Below are 17,489 nucleotides of genomic sequence, written 5' to 3' on the forward strand. Positions count from 1 at the left end.
GCAGGATATAAGAGCTGGATGTGCTCAGGGAAAGAGGCAGTTAAAGAGAGTCCGGCCAAAATCAGTGTTACCCCAGGGTGATTCTGTGCCTACTCAAGGCTGTACCCCCTGAGGAACAACATCAGGAGTTTCCTTTTTTTTTAAGGCGGGGTTTCACCATGTTGGTCAGGCTGGTCTTGAGCTCCCGACCTCAGGTGATCCACCCACCTTGGCCTCCAGAGTGCTTGGATTATAGGCGTAAGCCACCACGCCCAGCCAGGAGTTTCACACAATGAAATAAACAAGCACACACACACACAAAAAAAAGCATGGAGTGGGAAGAGCAAGTACCTAAGGTTGGAACAATATATTATCCGAAATATCTAGTTTATAACAAAAATTATGAGGCATGCGAATAAATAGGAAAGTATAAATGTACAGTACCAAAAGAGTGGGCAACAGAAACTGCCTGTGAAAATTACCAGATGTCAAATTTAGTAGACAAAGTCTTCAAAGTAACCATGATAAATATACTTGAAGAACTAAAAGAAACTATTATTAAAGAAATGAGAGAAGGTGTGATGTCAATATCTTCTTTGTTTTTTCTTTTTCCTTTTTTTTTTTTAAAGATGAGGTTTCACCATGATGGCCAGGCTGGTCTTGAACTCCTGACCTCAGGCAATCCACCTACCTCGCCCTCCCAAAGTGCTAGGATTACAGGCGTGAGCCACCGTGCCCGGGTGTATGATGTCAATATCAAATCAAACAGAATATAAATAAAAAGAGAGAAAGTATTTTTAAAAGCAAAATAGATTCTGGGGTTCAAAAGAATAACAATTTAAATGAAAAACTCACTAGAGGGAACAAGAGTCCATTTGAACTGGGAGAAAAAAGAATTAACAAACTTGACAACCGGTTAAAATGAAAGACGGCCTCAGAAAATTGTGAGACAACATTATATACACCAATATATGTGTAAGGGGAATATTAGAAGGAAAGAATGAGAAGGAAGCAGAAAAAAAAATAAAAGAATAGGGGAGAAATGCCAGATATAGGTGACAGGGGGATGGAGGCAGCAAACCACATTGCCATGTATGTACCTATGCAACAATCCTGCATGATCTGCACATGTACCCCAGAGCCTGAAATACAATAAAAAGAATTAAAAAAATTAAGGAATAATGGCTAAAACTTCCCAATTTATTGAAAAACATGAATCAGCAGATACAGAAATCTCAATTAACTGCAAGTAAGATAAATGCAGAGATCCACAAGCCCACTTAATAAAAATGCTAGAAGAAAAAGAGAAAATCTCGAAAGCATCAAGAGAAAAATGACTCATCACTTACAAATTTACAAAGGAAGATTAAAAGCTGACTTCTTACCAGAAACAATGGAGGCCAGAAGGCAGTGGGATTAACATATTAAATGTACCCAATGAGATAATTCATTAAACAAAAATCATATATTCAGCAAAGCTAACTTTAAAATTGAAGGTGAAATAAACTTTTCCAGATAAAGTGAGATCATTTGTTTCTAGCAGACCTACATTACAAGAAATATCAAAGAGGGTTATTTAAGCTGAAAGCAACTGAATCCAGATAGTAATTCAAATCCACACAAGAAACAAAGAGCAATGGTAAAGATAGTTATGTTATTACAAAAGACAATATAATTCATATTTCTTCTCTTTTCTTAAATTATTTAGAAAACAATTTCATGAAACAATGTGTATGTAATGCGTGGTTCACCCTATAAAATATAGAAATATACCTGCCAACAGCAGCAAAAAGAAGATGGATTGGAACAAAGCCATATTAGGATATGAAAGTAATTCCAGATGGCACCTTAAATCCGCGGGAACAGATGCAGATAACCAGAAATGATGAATAAGATTAATATAACAAGGCTGGGTGTGGTGGCTCACACCTGTAATCCCAGCACTTTGGGAGGCCAGGGTGGGTGGATCATCTGAGGTCAAGGGTTTGAGAACAGCTTGGCCAACATGGTGAAACCCCATCTCTACTAAAAATTAAAAAAAAAAAAAAAATTAGCCAGGCATGGTGGCATGCGCCTGTAGTCCCAGCTACTTGGGAGGCTGATGCAGGAGAATTGCTTGAACCCAGAAGGCAGAGGTTAAAGTGAGCCATGATTGCACTACTGTATTCCAGCCTGGGCAACAGAGCGAGACTCTGTCTAAAAAAAAAAGATGAATAATATAACAAACACTGTAGACATATACTAACTTTTCTTAGCATCTTTAAAAGTACGAACACACACGCGCACACACGCGCACACACACAAATGAGTATAACAATATATTGTTTGGTTTGTAACATTTATAGATGTAACCTGTATAATGATAACAAAGCAAAAAGGAAGTGGAATAAAGCAGTACAGAAATAACATTTTTGTCTCCCAACAGAATTACATTAGTACAAATTGGAAGTTGATTCTGATGTATATGGTAAGTCCTAGAGCAATAGCTAACTAAAAAATATATTATAAAAAATCATTAAAGAAATTAAAATGCTGCATTAGGAAAAGATTCACTTAATGCAAAAGAAGGTGGTAAAGAAGGAACAGAGAAACAAATAGCATCACACATACAGAAAACAAAAAGTGGCATGGCAGATATAAATTCAAATATATTAATAATACCATTCAGCATCAATGAATTATGCTGGGTGTGGTGGTTCATGCCTGTAATCCCAACACTTAGGGAGGCTACACTGGGAGAATAGCTTCGGCCCAGGAAATTGAGATTACAATGCGCTATCATAGTGTGCCATACTCCATTCCAACCTAGGCAACAGAGTGAAACTCTGTTTCTAGAAAAAAAAAATGAATTAATTACACAATCCAATCAAAAACAGATTGTCAGTCTAGGTTAAGAAAAACATAATTCAACTATATACAACCTACAGAAAAGACACTTTATTTTTTAATAGAGATGAGGTCTTGCTATGTTGACCAGGCAGGTCTCAAACTCCTGGTCTCAAGTGATCTTCCCATCTTAGCCTCCCAAATTGCCAGGATTACAGGTGTAAGCCACCATGCCTGGCCCTAAAGAAACACTTTATTCAAAGATACAAATAGGTTAAAATTAAAATGATGGAAAAATGAATACCATGCAAACAACAAGCAGACGAAAGCTGGAGTGGCTATACTGGTATCAGAAAAAATAAAATTTAAAATAAGTTATTAAAAATAAAGAGGGACATTTTATTATGATAGTAGGATCAATACACCAGGACAATATAATGATTATAAACATACATGTACCTAACAGCACAGTACCAGAATATATAAACCAAAAACTGACAGAAAGAAGATATAAATAGACAAATCATCAATAATATTTGAGGGCTTTAATACTTTATTTTCAATAATAAATGGAACAATTAGGCAAAGCATCAACAAGGAAATAGAGTACCTGAACATACTATAAGCCAACTGGACCTAATAGACATCAAGAGACACTCCATCCAATGAGAACAGAGTATACATTCTTCTCAAGTGCATATGGAACATTCTCTAGGATATACCACATGCTGGGCCATAAAACAAACCTTAATAATTTTAAAACAAGAAAAGTAATACAAAAAATTATTAAGTCAAGGAGGCTGAAGTGGGAGAATCACTTGAGTCCAGGAGGTCAAGACCAGCCTGGGCAATGGACAACATAGCAAGATTTCATCTCTAGTAAAACAAAACTGTATTTACTTTTTTTTTTTTTTTTTTTTTTTTTTAAGATGGAGTTTCACCATGATAGCCAGGCTGGTCTTGAACTCTTATTTATTTATTTATTTATTTATTTTTTAAAGACGGGGTTTCACCATGTTGGCCAGGCTGGTCTTGAACTCCTGACCTCAAGTGTTCCATCCACCTCACCCTCCCAAAGTGTTGAGACTACAGGCGTGAGCCACCGCTCCCAGCCTTGTCTTGAACTCTTGACTTCAGGTGATCCACTCACCTCGGCCTCCCAAAGTGTTAGGATTACAGGCGTGAGCCACCGCGCCCAGCAGCAACAGTATTTAATAAATAAAACGTGTGTACCTATGCAACAATCTTGCATGCTCTTCACATGTACCCCAAAACCTAAAATGCAATAAAAAATAATAAATAAATAAGTAAATAAATAAAAGAAAAGAAGAAAGAAAAAAAAAGAAATAAATAATACAACTTGTTTGTGGTGGTGCATGCCTTAAATTCTAGCTATTTGTGAGGCTGAAAAATCGCTCACGCTCAGATGTTTGAGGCTAGAGTGAGCTATGATCATGCCACTATACTTAGTTAGACCATCCTGGCCAACATGGTAAAACCCCATCTCTACTAAATATACAAAACTTAGCTGGGCATGGTGATGCGCACCTGTAGTTCCAGCTAGCCGGAAAGCTGAGGCAGGAGAATTGCAAGAACCCTGGAGGCGGAGATTGTAGTGAGCTGAGATCGCGCCACTGCACTCCACCTGGTGGCAGAGTGAGACTCCGTCTCAAAAAAAAAAAAGAAAAAAAAATCCAAAATATGTTCTCTGTCTATAATGGAAAGAAATTAAAAACAAATAACAGAAAGCAAATAAACTCACAAATGTATGAAAAGTAAATAGCAGGCCGGGCACGGTGGCTCAAGCCTGTAATCCCAGCACTTTGGGAGGCCGAGGCGGGTGGATCACGAGGTCAAGAGATCGAGACCATCCTGGTCAACAAGGTGAAACCCCGTCTCTACTAAAAATACAAAAAATTAGCTGGGCATGGTGGTGCGTGCCTGTAATCCCGGCTACTCAGGAGGCTGGGGCAGGAGAATTGACTGAACCCGGGAGGCGGAGGTTGCGGTGAGCTGAGATCGCGCCATTGCACTCCAGCCTGGGTAACAAGAGGGAAACTCCGTCTCAAAAAAAAAAAAAAAAAATAAAAAGAAAAGTAAATAGCACGTTCCTAAATAATGAGTCAAAAAGAAATCAAAAGAGAAATTAGAAAATTATTTTGAGATGAAGACAATAAAGGCTGACCAAGGAAAAAAAAGGAGAGAAGGCCCAAATTACTGAAATCGGGAATAAAAGAGATGATACTACTAAACTCACAGAAACGAGAAAGGGTTATAACATAATATTGAGAAGAGTTATATGCCAATCAATTAGATAAATTAAATGGACAAATTTCTGGAAATACATAATCTGGGCCGGGCATGGTGGCTCACACCTGTAATCCAAGCACTTTGGAGGCCAAGGCGGGCGGATCACCTGAGGTTGGGAGTTCAAGACCAGCCTGACCAACATGGTGAAACCCCGTTTAAAAAAGAAAAAAAGGAAATACATTATCTATCAAAATGGACTCAAGAAAAAAATAGAAATTCTAAATAAATTTATAACAAAAAGATTGAGCTAATAATGAAAAAAACTTTCAACAAATAAAGTTTAGGCGTATATGGCTTCACTGATGAATTATAGCAAACATTTAATGGATAATTAATAGGCTGGGCATAGTGGCTCTCGCCTGTAATCCCAGCACTTTGAGAGGCCGACGCGGGCATATTGCTTTATCCCAGGAGTTCGAGACCAGCCTGGGCAACATAGTTAAACCTCATCTTCACACACACACACACAAAATATGTGTGTGTGTGTGTGTGTGTATATATATATATATATATATATATATATATATATATATATAAGCTAGGTGTGGTGGTGCATGCCTGTAGTCCCAGCTACTAGGGAGGCTGAGTTGGGAGGAGCCCTGGAGCCCAAGAGATCAAGGCTGCAGTGAGCAGTTATCACACCACTGCACTCCAGCCTGGGTGACAAAGTGAGATTCTGTCTTGAAATAAATAAATAAGAATTAATGGCAATTCTTTACAAATTCTTCAAGAACATGAAAGAGGAGGGGACATTTTCCAACTCATTTTATAAGGCCAGTATTACCCTGATATTGAAAGCAGAAAAAAAAAATCATAAAAAAAAGAAAACCCTGTAGATTGTATCTCTTATAAATATAGATGCAAAAATCTGACAAAATACCAGTAATCTACATTCAAACATATAGAAAGGATTATAAACTATTAATGGGATTTATCTAAGGAAAGCAAGGTAAGTACAACATGTGGAAAACAATGTAATACACAATATTGATAGAATACAAGACAAAACCCACATGACCATTTTTTTTTTTCTAATTTTACTTCAAGTTCTGGGATACATGTCCAGAACATGCAGGATTGTTACATAGGTATACAGGTGCCATGGTGGTTTGCTGCCCCTATCAACCCATTATCTAGTTTTTAAGACCTGTGTGCATTAAGTATTTGTCCTAATGTTCTCTCCCCTTGCCCTCCACCCCGACAGGCCCCAGTGTGTGATGTTCCCCTCCTTATGTCCATGTGTTCTCACTGTTTAACTCCCACTTATGAGTGAGAAGATGCAGTGTTTGGTTTTTTTGTTTCTATGTTAGCTGCAAATGATGGCTTCCAGCTTCATCCATATCCCTGGAAAAGATATAAACTCACTCTTTTTAATGGCTGCATAGTATTCCTTAGTGAATATGTGTCACGTTTACATTATTCAGTCTATTATTGATGGGCATTTGGGTTGGTTCCAGGTTTTTGCTATTGTAAATAGTGCTGCAATGAACATACGTGTGCATATGTCTTTATAGTAGAATAATTTATAGTCCTTTGGGTATATACCCAGTAACGGGATTGCTGGATCAAATGGAATTTCTATTTCTAGATCCTTGAGGAATCGTCACACTGTCTTCCACAATGGTTGAACTAATTTACACTCCCACCAACAACATAAAAGCTTTCCTATTTCTCCACAGCCTCAACAGCATCTGTTGTTTCCTGACATTTTAATAATCACCATTCTAACTGGTGTGAGATGGTATCTTATTGTGGTTTTGATTTGCATTTCTCTAATGGCCAGTGATGATGAGCTTTTTTTCATATGTTGTTAGCTACCTAAATGTCTTCTTTTGAAAAGTGTCTGTTCATATCCTTCACCCACTTTTTGATGGGGATGTTTTTTTCTCATAAATTTGTTTATGTTCCTTGTAGATTCTGCATTTTAGCCCATTGTCAGATGGGTAGTTTGCAAAAATTTTCTCCCGTTCTGTAAGTTGTCTGTTCACTCTGATGAGAGTTTCTTTTGATGTGCAGAAGCTCTTTAGTTTGGTTAGCTCACATTTGTCAATTTAGGCTTTTGTTACAATTGCTTTTGGTGTTTTAGTCATGAAGTCTTTGCTCATGCCTATGTTCTGAATGATATTGCCTAGGGTTTTTATGGTTTTGAGTTTTACATTCAAGTATTAATACATCTTGAGTTAATGTTTGCATAAGACGTAAGAAAGGGGTCCAGATTCAGTTTTCTGCATATGGCTAGCCAGTTTTCTCAGCACTACTTACTGAATAAGGAGTCCTTTCCCCATTGCTTGTTTTTTTTTTTTTTTTGTAGAAAGTGATTTATTTAGATAAAGAGAAAAAGGAGAAGAGGGAAAACTTCCATGAGGAGCATGTGGAAGCGGGACCCCAGAGGGGAAATCCAGGAGGGGAAAGAGAGCTCCCACTGTGTGGGAGGGGATTCCAGAGAGCTGGAATTCCCACCCATTGCTTGTTTTTAACAGGTTTGTCAAAGATCAGATGGTTGTAAATGTGTGCTGTTATTTCTGAGGCCTCTGTTCTGTTACATTGGTCTATATGTCTGTTTTGGTACCAGTATCATGCTGTTTTGGTTACTGTAGATTTGTAGTATAGTTTGAAGTCAGTTAGCATGATGCCTCCAGCTTTGTTCTTTTTGCTTAGGATTGTCTTGGCATTATGGGCTCTGTTTTGGTTTCATATGAAATTTAAAGTACTTGTTTCTACTTCTGTGAAGAAAGTCAATGGTAACTTGATGGGGATAGCATTGAATCTATAAATTGCTTTGGGCAGAATGGTAATTTTCACGATATTGATTCTTCCTATCCACGAGTATGGAATGTTTTTCCATTTGTTAGCATCCTCTCTTATTTCCTTGAGCAGTGGTTTTATAGTTCTCCTTGAAAAGGTCCTTCACATCCCTTGTAAATTGTATTCCTAGGTATTTTATTCTCTTTGTAGCAATTGTGAACGGGAGTTCACTTATGATTTGGCTCTCTGCTTGTCTATTGTTGGTGTATAGAAATGCTTGTGATTTTTGCACATTTATTTTATATCCTGAGACTGTAGTGCTGAAGTAGCTAATCAGCTTAAGGAGTTTGTGGGCTGAGACGATGGGCTTTTCTAAGTATGCAGTCATCTCATCTGCAAACAGAGGCAATTTGACTTCCTCTCTTCCTATTTAAATACCCTTTATTTCTTTCTCTTGCCTGATTATTGTGTTTATTTGATTCTTCTCTCTTTTCTTCCTTATTTGTCTAGCTATTGGTCCATCTATTTTGTTAATCTTTTCAAAAAACCACCTCCTAGATTCATTGATTATTTGAAGGGTTTGTTTTTTTTTTGTCTCTATCTCCTTCAGTTCTGCTCTAATCTTAGTTATTTCTAATCTAATCATAGTTATTTCTTGTCTTCTGCTAGCTTTTGAATTTGTTTGCTCTTGCTTCTCTAGTCCTTTTAATTATGCTGTTAGGGTGTCAATTTTAGATCTTTCTAGCTTTCCATTGTGGACATTCAGTGCTATAAATTTCCCTCTTAATACTGCTTTAGCTGTGTCCCAGAGATTCTGGTACATGGTCTCTTTGTTCTCATCAGTTTCCAAGAATTTTCTTATTTCTGTGTTAATTTTGTTATTTACCCAGTAATCACTCAGGAGTAGGATGTTCAATTTCTGTATAGCTGTGTGGTTTTGAGTAAGTTTCTTAATCCTGAGTCTAATTTGATTGCACTGTGGTCTGAGAGAATGTTTGTTATGATTTTTGTTCTTTTGCATGTGCTGAGGAGTGTTATACATTGAATTATGTGGTCAGTTTTAGAATAAATGCTATGTGGCACTGAGAAGAAAGTATTTTCTGCTGATTTGGGGTTGAGAGTTCTGTAGATGTCTATTAGGTCCACTTGGTCTAGAGCTGAGTTCAAGTCCTTAATATCCCTATTAATTTTCTGTCTTGTTTATCTGTCTAATAATGACAGAGGGGTGTTAAAGTCTCCCATTGTTATTGTGTGAGTGTCTAAGTCTGTTTGTAGGTCTCTAAGAACTTGCTTTATGAATCTGGGTGCTCCTGTATTGTGTGCATATATAATTAGGATAATGAGCTCTTCTTGTTGCATTGGTTCTTTTACCATTATAATGCGCTTTTTTGTCTTTCTTGATCTTTTTTGGTTTGAAGTCTGTTGTATCAGAGACTAGGATTGCAAACCATGCTTTTTTTTTTTGCTATTCATCTGCTTGGTAAATCTTCCTCCATCCATTTATTTTGAGCCTATGTGTGTCTTTTCATGTGATATGGGTCTCCTGAATACAGCACACTGATGGGTCTTGACTCTTTATGCAATTTGCCACTCTGTGTCTTTTAATTAGGGCATTTAGACATTTACATTTAAGGTTAATATTGTTATGTGTAAATTTGATGCTGTCATCATGATGCTAGCTGATTATTTTGCACATTAGTTGATGCGGTTTCTTCATAGTGTCTGTGTGTTTCTGCTGTGGCTGGTACTGGTTTTTCCTTTCCATATTTAGTGCTTCCTTCAGGAGCTCTTGGTAAGGCATGACTGGTGATGATAAAATCCCTCAGCATTTGCTTGTCTGTAAAGGATTTTATTTTTCCTTCACTTATGAAGCTTAATTTGGCTGGATATGAAATTCTGGGTTGAAAATTCTTCTCTTTGAGAATGTTGAATATTGGCCCCCACTCCCTTATAGCTTGTAGGTTTTCTGCAGAGAGATCCGCTTTTAGTCTGATGGGCTTCCCTTTGTAGGTAAACCTGACCTTTCTTTCTAGCTGCTCTTAACATTTTTTCCTTCATTTTAATCTTGGAGAATCTGACAATTATATGTCGGGGTTGCTCTTCTTGAGGAGTATCTTGGTGATGTTCTCTGTATTTTCTGAATTTGAATGCTGGCTTGTCTTGCTAGGTTGGTGAAGTTCTCCTGGATAATATCTGAAGTGTGTGTTTCAACTTGGTTCCATTCTCCCTGTCACTTTTAGGGACCCCAATAAATCGTAGGTTTGGTCTTTTCACATAGTTCCCTATTTCTTGGAGGCTTTGTTTGTTTCTTATTATTCCTTTTTCTTTCTTTCTTTCTTTCTTTTTTTTTTTTTTTAAGACGGGGTTTTACCATGTTTGTTAGGCTGGTCTTGAACTCCTGATCTCTTGACCCACCTGCCTCGGCCTCCCAAAGTGCTGGGATTACAGGCGTGAGCCACCACGCCTGGCTCCTTTTTCTTTAATCTTGTCTTCACACCATATTTCAGTAAGGTGATCTTCAATCTCTGATACTTTTTCTTCCACTTGATTGATTCAGCTATTGATTCTTGTATATGCTTCATGAAGTTCTCATGCTGTGTTTTTCAGCTGTATCAGGTCATTTGTGTTGCTCCCTAAAGTGGTTATTGTAGTAAGCAGTTCCTGTAACCTTTTATCAAGGTTCTTAGCTTCCTTGCATTGAGTTAGAACATGCTTCTTTAGCTCAGAGGAGTTTGTTATTACTCATCTTCTGAAGCCTACCTCTGTCAATTCATCAATCTCATTCTCCATCCACTTTGTCCTCTTGATGGAGAGGAGTATGATAATCTGGAGAAGAGCCATTCCAGTTTTTGGAATTTTCATCATTTTTGTGCTGGTTTTTCTTCATTTTTGTGGATTTATCTACCTTTGATCTTTAAGGCTGATGACCTTTAGATGGGGCTTTTATTGGGGGGGGGATGTCCTTTATGTTGATGTTGTTGCTTTCTGTTTGTTAGTTTCTCTTCTCATAGTCAGCCCCCTCTTCTGCAGGTCTGCAGCTGTTTGCTGATGGTCCACTGCAGACTCTGTTCACCTGGGTAATACCAGTGGAGGCTGCAGAACAGCAAAGATTGCTGCTTGCTCCTTCCTATGGAAGCTTTGTCCCAGAGGGGTACTGGCTTGATGCCAGCCAGAGGTCTCCTGCATGAGATGTCTGTCAACCCCTATTGGGAAGTTTCACCCAATCAGAAGGCTCGGGGGTCAGGGCCCCACTTGAGGAGGCAATCTGTCCCTTAGCAGAGTAGGTGCACTGTGCTGGAAGAATCTTGTCAGGATTAACTGCTCTCTTTAGAGCCAGCAGGCAGGAACAATTAAATCTGCTGAAGCTGCACCCACAGCCACCCCTTCTCACAGGTGCTCTGGCCCAGGGAGAGGGAGGTTTTGTTTTTAAGCCCCTGATTGGGGCTGTTACCTTTCCTTCAAAGATGCCCTGTCCAGTGGGGAGGAATCTAGAGAAGCAGTCTGGCCACAGCCACTTTCTGCATCCAGCCCAGACCTCCCAGCCTCTTTAGCACTGTCAGGGTAAAACCACCTACTAAAGCCTCAGTAATGATGGACACGTCTTCCCCCACCAAGCTTGATCATCTCAGGTCAACTTTGGACTGTTGTGCTGGCAGCGAGAATTTCAAGCCAGTGGTTCTTATTGTGCTGGGCTCTGTGGGAGTAGGACCCACTGATCAAGACCACTTGGCTCCCTGGCTTCAGCCCCATTTCCAGGGGAGTCACCGATTCTGTGTCGCTGGGGCTCCAGGTGCCACTGGTGTACAAAACAACAACAACAACAACAACAACAACAACAAACAAACTCTGGCAGCTAGCTCAGTGTCTATCCAAATAGCTGCCCAGTTTTTTGCTTTAATGCCAGGGACCTGGTGGTATAGGCCCATGAGGGAATCTCCTGATTGCAGATTGCAAAAACTGTGGGAAAAGCATAGTAATCCAGTTGGGTAGCACAGATCCTGATGGCCTCCCTCAGGTTGGGGGAGGGAGTTCCCCGACTCCTTGCACTTCCCAGGTAAAGTGATGTCCCATCCTGCTTCTGCTTGCCCTCCGTGAGTTGGACCCACTGCCTAACCAGTCCCAATGAGATGAACTGGGTACCTCACTTAGAAATGCAGAAATCACCCACCTTCTGTGTTGGTCTCACTGGGAGCTGCAGACTGGAGCTGTTCCTATATGGCCATCTTGGCCCCTTGATCATCTTTTTTATTTTTATTTTTTAATTTTTTATTTATTTATTTTTGAGACGGAGTTTCACTCATGTTACCCAGGCTGGAGTGCAATGGCGCGATCTCGGCTCACCGCAACCTCCGCCTCCTGGGTTCAGGCAATTCTCCTGCCTCAGCCTCCTGAGTAGCCGGGATTACAGGCACGCACCACCATGCCCAGCTAATTTTTTGTATTTTTAGTAGAGACGGGGTTTCACCATGTTGACCAGGATGGTCTCGATCTCTTGACCTCGTGATCCACCCGCCTCGGCCTCCCAAAGTGCTGGGATTACAGGCTTGAGCCACCGCGCCCGGCCCATCTTTTTTATTTTTATCTTTTATTTATTATACTTTTAGTTCTGGGGTACATGTGTAGATCATGCAGGGTTGTTACATAGGTATACATGAGCCATGGTAGTGGTTTGCTGCATCCATCACGTCGTCATCTACATTAGGTATTTCTCCTAATGTTATCCCTCTCCAATCCCCCACCCCCTGCTCTCCCTCCCCAGCTTCCCACCCCCTAGGCCCTGGTATGTGATGTTCCCCTCCCTGTGTTCATGTATTCTGATTGTTCAACACCCACTTATGAATGAGAACATTGGTTTTCTGTTCTTGTGTCAGTTTGCTGAGAACGATGGTTTCCAGTTTCACCCATATCACTGCAAAGGACATGAACTCATTCTTTTTTATGGCTGCACAATATTCCATGATGTATATGAGCCACATTTTCTTTATCCAGTCTATCATTGATGGGCATTTGGGTTGGTTCCAAGTCTTTGCTATTGTGAATAGTGGTGCAATAAACATATGTGGGTATGTGTCTTTTTTTTTTTTAATTACAAAACTTCTTTTCTATCTTTTCTTTTAATTAACTTTTTTTTTCTTTCTATTTTTTTTTTAAATCCCAACCCCTACCCCACACGTATCTTTATAATAGAGTGATTTATAATCTTTTGGGTACATACCCAGTAATGGGTTTGCTGGGTCAAATGATATTTCCATTTCTAGATCCTTAAGGAATCACCACACTGTCTTCCACAATGGTTGAATTAATTTACACTCCCACCAATAGTGTAAAAGCATTCCTATTTCTCCACATCCTCTCCAGTATCTGTTGTCTACTGATTTTTTAATGATTGCCATTCTAACTGGCATGAGGTGGTATCTCAATGTGGTTTTGATTTGCATTTCTCTAATGACCAGTGATGATGAGCTTTTTAAAATATGTTTGTTGGCTGCATAAATGTCTTCTTTTGAAAAATGTCTGTTCGTATCCTTTGCCCACTTTTCGATGTTTTTATTTTTTTTTTTTTCCTTGTAAATTTGTTTAAGTTCTCCATAGATTCTGGATATTAGCCCTTTGTCAGATGGGTAGATTGCAAAATTTTTTTCCCATTCTGTTGGTTGCTGGTTCACTCTACTTATAAATTCTTTTGCTATGCAAAAGCTCTTAAGTTTAATTATATCCCATTTGTCTATTTTGGGATTTGTTGTCATTGCTTTTGGTGTTTTTGTCATGAAGTCCTTGCCCATACCTATGTTCTGAATGGTATTGCCTAGGTTTTCTTCTAGAGCTTTTATGGTGTTAGGCCTCATGTTTTAATCTTTAATCCATCTAGAGTTAATTTTTGTATAATGTGTAAGGAATCCAGTTTCAACTTTCTGCATATAGGTAGCCAGTTTTCCCAACACCATTTATTAAATAGAGAATCCTTTCCCCATTGCTTATTTTTGTCAGATTTGTTAAAGATCAGATGGTTGTAGTTGTGTGGCATTATTTCTGAGGGCTCTGTTCTGTTTCATAGGTCTATATCTCTGTTTTGGCAACACCATGCTGTTTTGATTACTGTACCCTTGTAGTATAGTTTGAAGTCAGGTAGCATGATTCCTCCCTCTTCATTTTTTTTTTTTTTTTTTTTGCTTAGGATTGTCTTGGCTTTGTGGGCTCATTTTTGGTTCCATATGAAGTTTAAGGTATTTTTTTCCAATTCTGTGAAGAAAGTTGTTGGTAGCTTGATGGGGCTAGCATTGAATCTATAAATTACTTTGGGCAGTATGGCCATTTTCACAATATTGATTCTTCCTAATCATGAGCATGGAAAGTTTTTCCATCTGTTTGAGTTCTCTGTTATTTCCTTGAGCAGTGGTTTGTGGTTCTCCTTGAAGAGATCCTTAACATACCTTGTTAGTTGTATTCCTAGGTGTTTTATTCTCTTTGTAGCAATTGCGAATGGGAGTTCACTCTTGATTTGGCTCTCCGTTTGTCTGTTATTGGTGTATAGGAATGCTTGTGATTTTTGCATGTTGATTTTGTATCCTGAGACTTTGCTGAAGTTGCTGGTCAGTTTCAGGAGATTTGAGGCTGAGATGATGGAGTCTTCTACATATACAATCATGCCTTCTGCAAATAGAGACAATTTGACTTCCTCTTTTCATGACTGAATACCCTTTATTTCTTTTTCTTGCCTGAATGCCCTGGCCAGAACTTCCAATACTATGTTGAATAGGAGTGGTGAGCCAGGGCATCCTTGTCTAGTGCAGGATTTCAAAGGGAATGCTTCCAGTTTTTGCCCATCCAGTATGATCTTGGCAGTATGTTATTGTCCAATGGAAAATAACTTTTATTGAGGCCCCACCAACTGTAAATTTTTTTTCTGGCATTAAGCTCCTTCTTCCTTTGCAATTTGGTCTTTCTTGGGTGGTCCCATGAATGCTTTCTTTTCGTCCATTGTCTGGAAACAGCCATGGCCAAACTTGGAGGGGTATCAATGAACTTAAAGTCAGTCTTCTCCAAAGCCCGCTGTTTGGTCTGCACCACCAAGGACTTGAGGAGGTTGAGTACTCGCTTCTTGGTTCCCACCCCACAGCCTTTCAGCATCACAAAGGCATTGGTTACGTTACCACAGTGGACAAAGCCACCCAGAAGGTTGTTGCTCTTGTCAGACAGGTCATAGTCAGTGGAGGCATTGTTTTTTATCAGTTTGCCATCCTTGATAAGGTAGCTCTGGCCAATCTTATAGATCTTCTTGCTGATCTCAGTGCAGTGATGGTAGCCTTTCTGTTTAGCACATGCCACAGAGAAGGCCATATGGGCAGGATGCCACGCCCCAATACAGGCCACCTTGTGCAGGCCTTGGTGGGTCTTTCAGTGTAGCTTCTTGGTGTGCCAATGACTGGCGACCTCTTTGTGGCCTTTGCCTTTGTTCACCCCGATGACATCAATCATCTAACCCTGTTCAAACACTTGGTTCACAGGTACCTGCTCCTCCAGCTTCTCACGGACCCAGTCCAGCTTCTGGGCCATGGTTCCTCCGTTCACCTGGATCTCCATCAGGTGGGCCTTCTTCTGGCCCAGAGGAAGCAGGTGCATCTGGCTGTGGGCAATGACACAGATGACTTGGCAGTACTTCTTCATGCTGCTGAAGTCCTTCTCCAGCTGCTTCTTGCCATTCTTACCCTGACATTTCTTGCAGTACTTGGTAAAAGCCTTCTTCTTATATTCATGCCAGTTCTTATAGAAACCCCTCTTGCACTCATCGCTGATGTGCTCATTGAAGATGATCTTGAAGGTCGGGAGGCCTCAAGGGGTTTCCACATAGCCCACAATGCCTACAACTACCATGGGTAGTGTCTCCACAATGGTCACACTCTCTGCCACTTCCTTCTTTTTCACCTTGTATCGTGGCCTGTCGACTTCCCACACGATATGGGCCATGCCAGTCTTGTATTACAGGAAGGCTATGAATTGGACCTGCTTGGAGGGGTCATATTTAGGGGAGCACTTCACATTCCCACAATGCCTGCTGTTGTGCTTCCAAGGCAAGAAGCTGAGGGACCCATGTCTGGGAGCAGAGAACCTTCTGTGAGATATTACACCATCAAGTCCTGCCAGTAGAGTGACCATCTTAATAGTTGCAGAGAAAGCATCTGACAAAACCCAACACTCCTTCATGATCACACACACACACACAGACACACACACACACACACACACACACACACACCAAACAAAAAACACTGAATAAACTAGGAATAAAATGGAACTGCTTCAACTTGACAAAAGGTATCTATAAAATACCTCACAGCTAACAATACTTCATGGGGTAAAGGCTGAGCTTATTCTGAACTGATCTTAGGGATTAAGACCAAAAATGATATCTTTTATCACCACTTCTGTTCAACGTTTTATGACAGGTTCTAGCTAGGGCAATTAGGCAAGAAAATGAAATAAAAGACATCCTGTTTAGAAAGGAAAAATAAAAACTCTATTTATAGATGCCATGATTTTTTATGTAGAACATCCTAAATGATACCATTAAAATCTACTATAATGAATAAACGAGTTATGTAAATCTGCAGGATAAAAAAAAATCAACGTACAAAAAGTAGCTGTATTTTTATATGCTTTCAATGAACAATCTGAAACTAAAATTAAGAAAGCAATTCAATTCACAGTAGGACCAAACAGAATCAAATAGTTAAGAATAAATTTTTTTTTTTTTTTTGGAGGCGGAGTTTCACTCATGTTACCCAGGCTGGAGTGCAATGGCGCGATCTCGGCTCACCGCAATCTCCGCCTCCTGGGTTCAGGCAATTCTCCTGCCTCAGCCTCCCGAGTAGCTGGGATTACAGGCACGCACCACCATGCCCAGCTAATTTTTTGTATTTTTGGTAGAGACGGGGTTTCACCATGTTGACCAGGATGGTCTCTATCTCTTGACCTCGTGATCCACCCGCCTCAGCCTCCCAAAGTGCTGGGATTACAGGCTTGAGCCACCGCGCCCGGCCGATGAGCATTTTTTCATATGTTTGTTGGCCTCATGTATGTCTTCTTTTGTAAAGTGTCTGTTCATATCCTTTGCCCACTTTTGAATGGGCTTGTTTGTTTTTTTCTTGTAGATCTGTTTTAGTTCTTTGTAAATTCTGGATATCAGCCCTTTGTCAGATGGGTAGACTGCAAAAATTTTTTCCCATTCTGTTGGTTGCCGATTCACTCTAATGACTGTTTCTTTTTCCATGCAGAAGCTGTGGAGTTTGATTAGGTCCCATTTGTCTATTTTGGCTTTTGTTACCAATGCTTTTGGTGTTTTCGTCATGAAGTCCTTGCCTACGCCTATGTCCTGAATGGTTTTGCCTAGATTTTCTTCTAGGGTTTTTATGGTGTTAGGTCCTATGTTTAAGTCTTTAATCCATCTGGAGTTAATTTTAGTGTAAGGCTTCAGGAAGGGGTCCAGTTTCTGCTTTCTGCACATGGCTAGCCAGTTTTCCCAACACCGTTTATTAAACAGGGAATCATTTCCCCATTGCTTGTTTTTTTCAGGTTTGTCAAAGATCGGATGGTTGTAGATATGTTGTGTTGCCTCCGAGGCCTCTGTTCTG

General features: G+C 39.7%; 1 pseudogene; it reads right to left on the minus strand.

Moving 5' to 3' along the window:
* Positions 1-14,770: 14,770 nt before the first annotated feature.
* Positions 14,771-15,840, minus strand: LOC116532331 (annotated as a pseudogene).
* Between the last annotated feature and the right edge of the window lie 1,649 nt (positions 15,841-17,489).

The sequence above is a fragment of the Sapajus apella genome, unplaced genomic scaffold (genome assembly GCF_009761245.1).
Source record: "Sapajus apella isolate SASKATOON/1434 unplaced genomic scaffold, GSC_monkey_1.0 scaffold75, whole genome shotgun sequence".
Lineage (NCBI taxonomy): Eukaryota > Metazoa > Chordata > Mammalia > Primates > Cebidae > Sapajus > Sapajus apella.